The following is a 13,644-nucleotide window of genomic DNA, read 5'->3' as shown; positions in this document are numbered from 1 at the left end:
GCCTCGAAGTCTCTGCTGCCTGCTTTTTATTTTGGGCATATACCGCATCACATGCTTGTGCATATCTAGCACTTTCCTGATCTCCTGTGATTTGTGATCATTATCTGTTATTAAAAACAATCCACTTAATATGTTCCCTTATAAAAGTATTTTAACACAACTTGTTATTAAGTTGCAAAATACTGAAATTAAAGACTGCCTCAACCCAAAACAAGTAAGTGCCAGACAAAAAGCCTAAGGAAAAGCCTAGAATATTTTATTTATCCTTGTTTGACCAATGTTTGACCAATATTTATCCAATTGTTCTGGAGGTTGTCTTTAATTTGAGGTGATTTATACAGCCGATGAAATCAAATTTGAAAGTAGTCTGTAATTGGATTTTTATGGGAGTGTCGACTTGTAGGTACTTTTGGCTAGTCTTCAACATAAGTTGCTCTTAGAGTGGATACGATAGTCTACAATTGAAGATGCTTTTAAAATTGGGGTAGGGGGAAGTATTAATAGAAGGTAGTGGGTTAAATAGAGGGAGACCTGCATTGAATATTTGAAATGGACTGTAGTCTTCAAAAAGAAGTTGCTCTTAGAATGGATACGTCACTAGTCTACAATTGATGGTGATTTTTGAATTATAATGCAGTATTAAATAGAAGATGGATGGTTAATTAGAGAGAGAACTGCATTGACAATTTGAAAATGACTTATAATTAATTAAAAAATCACCAACCTTGGAATCCAGATGTTCTGCAATATCCGTTGTAAAATCTTCAATTAGATTAAACTGAACATTAAATTTCTCCAAAACTTTTACTGTTGATCTGCGATTGATATGTGGAAAACACCCTCAATGACAGAAAACTCTGTTGAGTTGATACCTTCTAGCGTGGATGAGTTGGAATAAACAATGCTGAATTCAAAGAAGTAACCACTTCCCGACAGATTAATGGCAAGATCAGTGAAGTTGGCCCAGTCATGGATTATATCTACAGTGTTGTTGCTGACGAGCTCTGCATCAGATACTCCTGGGCATTTTCCATGGATGTGAAGAATGTCCCAGATTTTGCACAATTTCAGCCTGAAAAAATCAAAAAATCATTGAATAATTCCTTTTTTTCGTAGAATATTTGTATCAAACCTATGGTGTATTACCAAAGCTTGATAGCCTACAGTATATTGGAGTTTAGAAAGAATTGTGTTAAAACCTACACTGGTATCCAATATAGAGATGCAAGGCTGAACCTCAAATGGATGGTTCTCCATAGCATCAGCCGTAAACGTATACTCATTGTGCTTTGGGTCACTAGATGCCTCTTCTTCAGCTTTCTTCTCAGAATACCTGTGAACCAATTAGTTATGTTGGTTTGTAATGAAATAGGCATTATGGTTATGTTTGTTGCACGCCACACATGAGAATACAATTTAAGACTTTGGACAAGACGATACAAGCCAGTTCTATACTACAGTAACTCTACAGAAAACTCTACTTCAACTCATTACTTCTTAAATTGTGACTTACGTTGCATTGCCTGTACTTGGACCTCCTGTTGTATTTGTTGCTCTCACACCCCTTGTTGGGTCTTCAGCTGGGGGAGAAGGATCGGTCATTGCTAATAACCTCAACTTCAAGACTCTCGTACGAAGTACCGGTTTGTGCTGCATTAACAATTTCTGCTTGAAGGTTAACTAACTTATCATGTGCAAGGGTTGAATTGCCTGTAAGGAAAAAATATTAATTATTGTTTAGATATTAAAAGAATAGGTAATTAAATAAAATTCAACTCATTTCTAAACATATGAAACTGAAAAAAGAAGAAATCTGGATAGATTATGTGATACTTTAATATGGTTAAAGAAAGCTATTTACTTATTATATATACCAAACTGGCAAGATTGTTAACAAGATCTTCTTCATAGAAAACATCAACAGGAGCCACACCAAAGTCAACCATTATAACCGGTGTAGTGATGATGTCAATTGGGTCACTACCACGTATAAGTATCCAAAGAGTCTGCCAATCGCGATCAAAATAGTTCTCGCCATAAATGCTGGAGTCAGGAGTTGGCATGAACTGAACGTTTGGATCTTCTGGAACCCATATTTCTCTTTCTATTAATGGCAATGATGTCGAAAGAGTTGACAATTTTAAATATCTTCATGGAAACAGCATGTTGAACAAGTAGCTTCTAGAGTATCACAACGTATCGGTATTATTCGTAGATTAAGATATTATATTCCAAATTTTGCTTTAAGACTACTTGCTAATGCAATAGTATTACCTTGTTTTGATTACTGTAGTAATGTTTGGTCAAATTGTAACTTAGAACTTGTTAATCGTCTTCAAGTACTTCAAAATAGAGTAGCTAGAATCATTCTTTATGCTGATATGTACACCCCTATAACAGAATTGATGTCCTCACTAAAATGGAAGAGTGTCCATGACAGATGGGAAAATGATTTATTAATTATGCTATTTAAATGCCTACAGGGTTTAGCACCATCTTATTTAACAAATCTATTCAAATTTATGGACACTTTTCACACAAAAAATACAAGAAGTCAATCAACAAAAACTCTAAATGTTCCAGCATGGAACAATATTTATGGAAAGAGAATGTTTAATTATAGAGCATCAACCTTATGGAATAATCTTCCTGTACATATCCGTAAACATTATGAGACACTTAGTCAAGTTGAATTTAAACATCTTGTATAACTTCTATTGTACATAGTTTTAATATAGCTTTTACTTTTATTTTTCTTGTATTTTTTTTCCAAATCTGGACCTCTTGGGAGACCAGTACTTGTGTATTGAAAGAGCTATTCCAGAATAAAGAAAGATTTGTATTGTATTGTATTGTATTGTATATGAACATATCTCCATCCAGCTGCCCGTTATTTGACATGACATAGTGACCTTGATGGTACACATCTAAGCGTTGAGGATTGGCATACCAGATGCCGACAACTATTTTCTGATCTGGAGCTGTGTTCAGGAAATGAAGTCATAACGTTTGAGGATTCGTTGAACTCTCATATACATCTCATAAGTCTCTCCAATTGCAACGATAGACATAAATGTGCTGATGCGCTCTTGACATGTGTACCCATGACACCAGCCGTGATCTTGTGGTCCATTGATCAAATCAACATAACCGTTAGACCCAATGACGATTGGTGAAGACGTCGTAATTCTGTGTCAGGATCAAGACTTTCAATAATCAACATAGCGTAATCATATTCATAGCATTCAAAAGCCTGCCAAGATTCATGCCATATGCAGTCTTCTGTACCAATGATACCTTAATGAAAAGAGCAGATTATATAAAAGATCACAGCTACAACACAGTGATTTTCCTACTCCTCAAAAAAGGGATGCCACAATAAAATTGCGTGCCCAGTCTCGGTGAATGGACTGGTCTTGTTTCAAGAGTGCAACTTTAATAGGAGGAAAGATTTAGGGAAGAATCACAGTTTACAAAAGCTAAAATTCAACATTAAAGCAGACAACCAACCTTTATGTGGACATTTTTCATCATAAGGAATTTTAAGTCCACGTCTCGGATCTCTATCCCACTCGTATGGAGAATCAGGAATAACATAACCAGGCCGTGATCCTCCTAGAATTCCACCATCTTCATCTCTGATCATTGCTTTCTTAAATGCATCACAATCCATCTCCACGCAATCAGAAAGATTAACTTTACTGTTAAGATTAAATGAAAAGTGTAATGTATTGAACTTGATTAATATTACTTGCTACCAATTATTTAAACTTCCTTCACCTGTTACCATATATATTATGTTAACCCACTTCTATATAACCCTGGCTACTTAATGGTCACTAATGGCTAAAGTAGACCCTCTGCTTAGACCACTAAACATTCCACCTTGACAGATTAATTACCCATTACCGATATTGTTATTATAATATATAGTAAATGTAGAATAAAGAATAAACACTTCAGTGCTAGCTTTCAACTATAACAGAACTTGTCTCTCTCTCACTTATTTGTATTGTAAATCGGTACATTACACTACAGTGGCGACGAGAATGGCCCTTATTGGCAAAATTGAAGAATTTATTGAAGGAAGGGAAGATTGGTCACAGTTTGTTGAGCGTTTAGACTTTAGACTAGAGTCTGAGGAAGAAGAAGAACAACAGGAAACTGATTGGCGGTACGTTGTCAATAACCAGAGGCTCTACGCAATAACCAACACGATATTCTACCAACAACAGCAATCTAACTGGATTTCACACTGTATTCGGAGACAGAACTATGATCCCTGCGAAGTTCTTACATTTTATGACCAAAAAAGTAAATTGATAGGAAGACCGAGCCCAAGTATACTTCAGAGAACTATAAACGCTAGTCAACTAGACCGAGAAGACTATATAAGGAAGTGCTTCCAGCATCTTTTATAGAAGACAATAACTACTATGTCCAGTAGTCATTAAGTTGATTAAGTTATGTCTTGATGTTTAATTTTAATTTTAAATGTAAATAGGTTGGGTAATCATCAGGAATAGTCCTGAACAGGGAGATGAGCGCCCCTGCCCACCGATGAGTTTCGGGATCCCTTTGACCCGGAGGGAGAGTACCCGTCAGGGTTACAGTTCCCAGGTTTTTAGTTGTTTTTAAAATTAATTAGTGTTCCATGACCTTCTCATCAAAATTAACGTCTCTCATAAAATTAAGAAAAGTTGTGCTATGTCAACATAATGTCAATGACGGCGAAATGTCCCCAATATTGGGGATAGCTATGAAAACAAATAAGTAAGTAAGTAACTTGTATTTCAAGGCAAAAGAAATTACTACAGAGGAGAAGAAACAAGCAACACTGTTAACAGTTATTGGCCCATCATCTTATAAGCTTTTACGAAATTTGGTTACACCAGAAAAACCCAAGGATAAAACATTCGATGAGCTGGTAACAGCTATGAATGGGCATCACAGTCCAGTGCCTAGTGAAATTGTACAGCGATACAAATTCAACTCACGCTTTCGACGTGATAATGAAACAGTGCCTGAATTTATGGCATCGCTTCGATCGATGGCAGAATTCTGTAACTTTGGAGCCTCGCTCAATACAATGTTACGAGATCGTCTAGTTTTTGGCGTCCGTAATCACGGAATTTGGTCTTTTGGCAGAAAAAGCACTGACACTGGAAAAAGCTGTTGAAATTGCAACTAGCATCGAAACTGCAACAAGAAATGTAAGAGATCTGGCGCAGCCAACCTCTGCAGCTGCAGTTGAAAATGTAAATAAAATTGCTTACAAAAAGAAGTCAAAATTTACGGAATTGTTCAAAAAATGTCCAAAATTTCCACTTTTTAAACTTCAAGAATTATGCTATAATATTGCCATTTACGCACATATATTATGGTAACATCATCTTATAAAGCCATAGTAACTAGTTGTGTAAAAAAATAAAAAGGTCCGAAATTTTGACATTTTTCGAAAAATTCACTGCTGGGGACCGAAGGAATTTTTCGAAAATTTGCAAAATGTTCACTTTTTAATATCCAATAATTATGCTATTATATTGTCATTTATGTATATATATTGTGTTAACATCATCTTATAGAGCCATAGTAACTATTTATGTAAACAAATAAAAGGGTCGAAATTTTGCCATTTTTCGAAAATTTCAATGCGGGGGAAAAAAGGAATTATTTCGAAAAATGGCAAAAATGTCCACTTTTTAAAATTCGATAATTATGCTATAATATTGCAATTTATGCACATATATTGTGTTAACATAATCTTATGAAGCCATAAAAACTAGTTATGTCAAATACAAATAAGAAGTCGAAACCATGTTTTCGCTGTGGAAAGAATAACCATTTGCCAGACAAATGTTATTTTAAGCAAACAACTTGCCATTATTGTAACAAGGTAGGACACATTCAATCTGTTTGTCTTAGCAAAAAGAAGTGGAAGCCCCAAACAGTTAAAAATGTTGTGGCAGATGAGCCAAGCGATGAACCAAGCAACATAGCTACAGAAATGTATGAAGAATTATTTGGAATAAAGGCCACGTCTAGTCCTCCACCTATGAAAGTTAAGATACTGTTAGATGGTTTGGATACTGAAATGGAAATTGACACAGGAGCCTCGGTATAAATAATGTCGCAGACGAAATTTAGGCAATTATGGCCTGAAAGAAAACTTGAACCATCGTCAGTTAAGCTACGTACGTACACTGGACAAATAATGGATGTTTTGGGTAAAATTAATGCTGAAGTTACATACCAGAGTACTACTACAATATTACCGTTAACAATTGTGCGAACAGATGGACCTACCCTAATTGGTCGAGACTGGCTTCAGTTTATAAAGTTGGACTGGCAACAAATCAAGGTAATAAACCAATTAGATTTAAGTTCACTGCTTGGTAAATACCAAGAAATATTTAAAGATGAACTAGGTACCCTTAAGGGTACTGAAGCAAAAATGTATGTTGATAAAGAGACAATGCCAAAATTTTGCAAAGCCAGAAATGTTCCGTATGCTTTGCGACAGAAAGTAGATGACTAACTTGATCGCTTACAACGAGAAGGCATTATTGAACCTATACAGTTTTCAGACTGGGCTGCACCAATAGTTCCGGTACTTAAGGCAGATAAATCTACCATTAGGATCTGTGGTGACTACAAAATTACTGTAAATAAAGCAGCCAAAGTTGATCAGTATCCTTTGCCCCGAAGAAAAATTTACTAAATTGGACATATGTCACAAGCGTACCAACAATTACTCTTGGATAAAGATTCTCGAAAATATGTTGTAATCAACACTCAAAAGGGACTTTACAATATACACGGTTGCCGTTTGAAGTCTCTTCAGCACCAGCGATTTTCCAGCGTGTCATGGAAGGACTATTACAAGGAATTAAAGGTGTTACAGTATACCTGGACGATATATTAATTACGACAGGAAAGAATGATTTTGAGCATTTCGAAACTCTTGAAACCGTCCTAAAGCGACTGGCAGATGCTGGACTTCGTCTAAAAAAGAGTAAGTGTGTTTTTATGGTAAATCTGTTGGTTATTTGGGACACCTGATCGACAAAGAGGGATTGCATCCCACAAACGCCAAAGTGAGAGCAATTAAAGATGCTCCAGCGTCTCAAAACTTGACAGAACTGAGAGCTTATTTGGGATTATTATCTTATTATGAAGTTTTTACCAAACTTATCCAACACACTTAATTGCTCTGTTATATGCCTTACTTCGTAAGGATAAAGCTTGGAACTGGACAAATTTAGAACAATCTACTTTTGATAAATCAAAGGAATTGCTACTTTCCTGCAGAGTACTTGCACATTATGATCCAAAAAAGGAAATAATATTATCGTGTGATGCATCTCAATATGGAATTGGGGCGGTACAGAAAGACCAATCGCATTTGCATCTAGAACACTTGCAGAAGCGGAAAAAAAGTATTCGCAAATTGAGAAAGAAGGTTTGGCATGCGTTTTCGGAGTAACGCGATTTCAGTCTTACATTTATGGTAGACATTTCACATTGGTAACAGACCATAAGCCATTGCTGGGTCTTATTAATGAGGACAGACTTGTGCCTAGCCAAGCATCAGCTAGAATCCAACGTTGGGCACTGAAATTAGGTACATACAAATATACATTAAGATTCAAACTGACAAAGTCCCATGCCAATGCGGATGCCTTAAGCAGATTACCATTGCCAGGAAAACCAGAATCAATTCCACAACCTGCCGAAACTGTTCTATTGATGGAGCCAATGAACCAATCTCCAGTTTCCACAGCAGATATTAAAGGTTGGACGGTTAAAGATCCAACACTTTCTCGAGTTCTTTACTACATTGAAAAGGGTTGGCCCAATACTAATCCAAAAATTGAAAACTTGCAACCATATTGGATGGATCTGACAAAGAGAACTCTCTACACAAGATGGATGTATTTTGTGGGGAAATAGAATTGTTGTTCCACAGCCTGGTAGAAAACAGTTGCTACAAGCACTACATGACGGTCATACTGGAATTGTCAGAATGAAAAGTTTTGCTCAGGATTCGTTATGGTGGCTTATATGGACAAAGACATATCAAAGCAGTGCGATACATGCCAATCCAATCAAACTTTACCACCTAAAGCACCATTGCACCCATGGAATTGGCCAAATAGACCATGGTCACGATTACATATCGACTATGCTGGACCATTTATTGGAAAAATGTTTTTAATACGATGCATACTCAAAATGGCTTGAGGTAATTCCGGTAAATTCCTCAACGACAAATACCACAGTGGATAAGCTCAGGCTTATATTTGCATCGCATGGATTGCCAGATAAAATAGTATCCGACAATGGAACATGTTTCACCAGTGATGAATTTCATACATTCGTAAAGCGAAATGGAATAAGACATTCTTTAACAGCCCCATATCACCCATCATCGAATGGTCTTGCGGAACGTGCTGTACGCACATTTAAAGAAACAATGAAACGTATGAAAGATGGATATATCGAAACAAAAGTCGCAAGATTCTTATGTTGTAATTTGTATGTTCTTGTTATCAGTTTCTTCTTTTTAGGACCCAAGTGGAAATAAGTTTTTAACTTTTCTTGGCATTCCTTGTAATCAAGGCCTGTTTTTTCCTTGCAATTGTTTTTCTATTTTCTATGTATTATATTTTATTGTTTTTTAACCTTGATTACCAAATAAAGTTAAAAAAAAAAACAATTCAAGATTCCTATTTAAATATAGAAATACACCTCATAGCACAACTGGCAAAACACCAGCAGAATTACTGAATGGCCGAAAATTGAAAACGCATTTTGATCTTTTACACCCTTATCAAGCAGATCGTGTTATTACTCAACTTGAAAAACAGAAATTAGCCCATGATCGTCATGAAAAGAACGCACTTTTGTAGAAGGAGAGTAGGTGTATATAAAGAACTTTAGAGGACAAAATCTGAAATGGTTACCCGGAACAATAATATTAAAATCCGGTCGCATCTCATTCAAGATAAAACTAGAAGATGGACGAGTTTGTCGTCGTCATGCCGACCATATCAGGAAGCGTTATAGGCCTGTTCAAACTCATTAATCCAAATCTGAACAGTGGAAACATCACAATCGACTGTCGAAGCACAGTCTATTACTGCTCAGCGAAGAGTATACCTTACTCGCGATAGAAAACCGCCGGAAAGATATGGACATTTTTAATAACTGAAATATAGAAACTTTTATGGACATTATTACTGGACAATTTAAAATATTGATCTTATATTTTACTTTATACAGTGCATTATACCATATACATTTAAAGTGTTATTAAACCATAACTTAGTACAGTGCTGCTTTGATTCAATTATAAATAAATAGCTTAGAATTGTTTATAATAGAAGGGAGGGAATGTAATGTATTGAACTTGATTAATATTACTTGCTACCAATTATTTATACTTCCTTCACCTGTTACCATATATATTATGTTAACCCACTTCTATATAACCCTGGCTACTTAATGGTCACTAATGGCTAAAGTAGACCCCTCTGCTGAGACCACTAAACATTCCACCTTGACAGATTAATTACCCATTACCGATATTGTTATTATATATAGTAGATGTAGAATAAAGAATAAACACTTCAGTGCTAGCTTTCAACTATAACAGAACTTGTCTCTCTCTCACTTATTTGTATTGTAAATCGGTACATTACAAAAAGTATTGTAGGTAAGTGTACTAGGTTGATGAAAATAATGCAACTAGCAAGTAAGGATACACAATGATTTACATTTACGTAACTTGGATAAATGCAAGTGGTCCGTAGATATATAGGATAAATACTATTAGTACTTACCCTAAATTAGGTATATGTATGTAAACCCTGTTCTTGTATCTGACTGTTACCTTCTTTGTACAGTACCTACAGCGGACATTGGGTGGATACCATCATCATTTGATGGATTGGTCATAGTAGCGTAATGATCTTTCTTACACGCAGTATCAAAATGAGCGAATGTGACATCTATTGATAAGAAAGCGCAAAATACCTTTATTTGTAAATGAATAAGTATGTTGAAATATATTCATTTGGTAAGTTTCACCAAAAATGTATTCCGATATTAAAGACATATTTTATGATAAAACAGTACTAAGGGACAACCTCAACATTACAGTGGTGATAACTTGGATACAATGGCAATTTTATGTTATCCAAATAAGCATTCAGCTTCATGTGTAAACAGTATGAGTATACGTTTCCTGCAATAGAACTCAACTGGTTTGTCCAAGTAAGGACTAGGTTTGTCCAAGTAAGGACCAGATTATGTCATGCTTTTACATACCTTGCAATCTTGTGCTTCCAGCAATAGCTGGGTAATTATGTATACCATGAAATGGAAAAAATGGAGCACCATTATCACCAGACATGAAATTTGCCCTCACGTATCCAGCATTTCCATTGTCTGGATCACAAGGTGCACACTGTTTTGCACTTTGACCTGCATTCTCCGGTTGATTCTGAAATATTTACATGAAAATGGGAAAATGTAATATTTTAATCAGAATTTATAAATTACGTGTCTGATTACACAATGGAATGGCATTATCAGTACACGTTAAGAAAAAGAAGGTAGAAGAGTAAGAAAGTCCTTTGACAAATTTCCTTATGAAAGTCAAGTATGCATATATAATATCTATACATTGATTTTATTTGACAGAATGCAAAATATAGTTCCCCAAACTGACAAAATAATAACATTTGAAAAACAGAAATAAAATTTTTTTAAATGAATAATAAAAATGTTCATATTTATTGAAAATGTTTATATCTTTTTTTTGTGTCTTTTTTGGGTTTCCCACTTTTATTTCATCGTCATTAACATTGTTCCATTCATTATGATTTTTACATTTATACATTATCTAATCTAATTCATCATAATTGCTTAATTACAGTATTCGGTTTGTAACATGCTACAAATGTTTATATTCTTACTGAACCTACCTGTAACTCATCGCAATCAAAGAACAGGCTTGTACCAATTATAAACGATGACTACATTCTCACACATACTTATCAACAGCTTCATGACTAAGAGAAGATGGCCCAATGAGTCAAATGGCATCACCCCGTTGTTGTTGTCTAAAATCTAAAATGTAAGTTACTATATAAGGAAAAGAGAAGTATTTTGGTATTGCTTACCTGCTCCAACTGTGTGGTGAATTACATTATCCTGAATTGCATCCCGATAGCAGGACTGAAGCCATTATGAAATGTATATTCACGTACAAACGATGGACTTTCTACAGTAACTTCTCCAATATCCAAGAAAGCAACTGAATAATGTGGCTCATAAAAATCTGAAACAAATAAATAAGTGTCACTATCGAATGAATAAGTGCCAGACAAAAACCTCAGGGAAAAAAAAGTTACAATTACAGAACTTTCCAATGTAAGAATGTTCCTTTATAGAAGTATTTTAACACAACCTGTGTTATTAGGTTATATGCATGATATGCATATAACCTCTTGATTCTGTCAGGATCTTTATTTATTTATTTATTTATTTATTCTTTCCTTAGCACTATTTTGTCCGTGAATTATCTTGGCATCAGTTTCATCTAGCTAAGTCAATTTTTCAGAGTATATTCCTTATGGCCAGGAATCGATGTGGTCATGTTTTCACGGTGCGCAATCATAAATTACGCGGTCTACGCGCGATTTAATGAAATCACGTTTGTAATCATATCTTCACAAGCATGAATCACTTTTAAACAAAATTTGGTACTCATAAATTTCAGGTCATATTTCATCATATGGCAATATAATTACGTGCGTAGCGCATATAACGCATGCGTACGCGCGCTTAAAAGTTTTAAAATTGTCAAAATTTATTTTCGATGAAATTAGAGTACGTTTCAGGCAATTTTAAGCGTTTAAAAAATTGCCACGAGTGCGCAGAATTTTGCACGCGCACTGCGCGTTAAACGTTAATACGCACTATTTTTTCCCGATTTCTGTTTTACAACCTTTCTTTAATAATATCATCATATTTGATTCACTTTTCAACTCGAAATTGCGTTATACGAGCACGTCAAAAGTGACAGGCTACGCACGTATAAGTTAACAAAATAGTGAAAATATGCTAAATTTTAAAATTAATATATATCGCCAGAATGCTGGGGAACACCTATTTTTTATTTCATTTTCTTGAAGTGTATGTATCATATGTATGATTTATTATCAAATTAAGAGAACAAAAGTTGATTAAGTCATTATTAATTGCATATTGAATTAAAAAAAATTAATTTCGACAATCAAACAAATTTTGACATTTTCTTAGGCCGAAATAACAAACTTAACATTAACTTTCTTTCTTAAGAAGTTCATATATTAAAGTTAAAAGTATATAGTTTGACAGTGCATCATTTTTTTAAATTTTTAAAGATGTCATCATAGTAAAAAATTATAATTCATTGCGGTATGTAATAATCTATCTGCACCAAAGTGGTTACTGCATAGTAAATACATGGGGGAATCTTTCTACATCTTTTAGTCAGTTGTGTATAGCTCGGTGGTCTGTGCTCGTGTCTATGGCTGTCAAGGTACCGAGTTCGAGTCTCACCTTGGTAAACGAAACGATATAAGATTTTTTTTATTATCCGTATTGTTTGTTCAATTTTATTTCTTAGTGTATAGATTATACACATGATTTATAATGAAATCAAGATAGAAAGTAACTTATGTCTTTATTATGTAACAAATGTGATTTATGACATTATACGCAGAGGGATCTTTGGTCGGATTGCGATACCGGCTATTGTATTTGCCTTAGCAAGATCTTAGCATATATTATAAATAATTAAAGATTCTGAGAAAATCAATCAATCAATATATCTTTTACAAATCAATTATCTTTATTTTAATCAAATGCATATAACCTATAATTCGTCATAGTGACGAATTAAATCTAGTTATAATGTATTATTCTGGTCCTCAAGCTTTACTGGAAACTGAGGAAATTCGGATTAGGCCCTCCACGGACCCTCGACAGCCAGCAGTGCAGCGCCTACCAGATCAGCACACCGGGAGACAATCCCCTACTTTTTTCAAACAGTGTACCACGTTCTTTAATGTGCACTGTTAAGTACACAGGACCAACGGTTTTACATCTCATCCGAAGAATAAGGCAATGAGAGTAAAGCATCCTGCCTAAGGAACCATGGTGGTCTATTTATAATTATTTTCTCTCAATCTAATAACAATCATTGCCATGATTCAATAAATTGTTTATTAATTAAAAATATAAAAATCATCACCATTAATGACCAGAAATAATGAGTGATAGAGCTGATAATGTTAGTTTTCCCAACGATTATATAATCTTAAGTTTCCAAAGAAGGAAAGAAGGCAAATAAAGAGAATGCTAGAAGTTTGGACTGGCAAACAGTTTAGTGTACACATAAACAGTAGTTACTGGCACTGTATACTTCAACACAAAGAATAAATATTCTAAATATTTATTTCTTAGGCTTAATACTTACAATAGTTGATTAGATCCACTGCTAGCACTCTTCTTCCTTAGATTCATTCGCATAGTCTGACATTTTAACTTAAGGTACCTTCTCTGTGGGTGCTCAAATGAAAACTGTCAATG

Source organism: Antedon bifida, chromosome 6 (assembly GCF_963402885.1).
Source record: "Antedon bifida chromosome 6, ecAntBifi1.1, whole genome shotgun sequence".
Lineage (NCBI taxonomy): Eukaryota > Metazoa > Echinodermata > Crinoidea > Comatulida > Antedonidae > Antedon > Antedon bifida.
Note: the sequence above shows the minus strand (reverse complement) of the source record.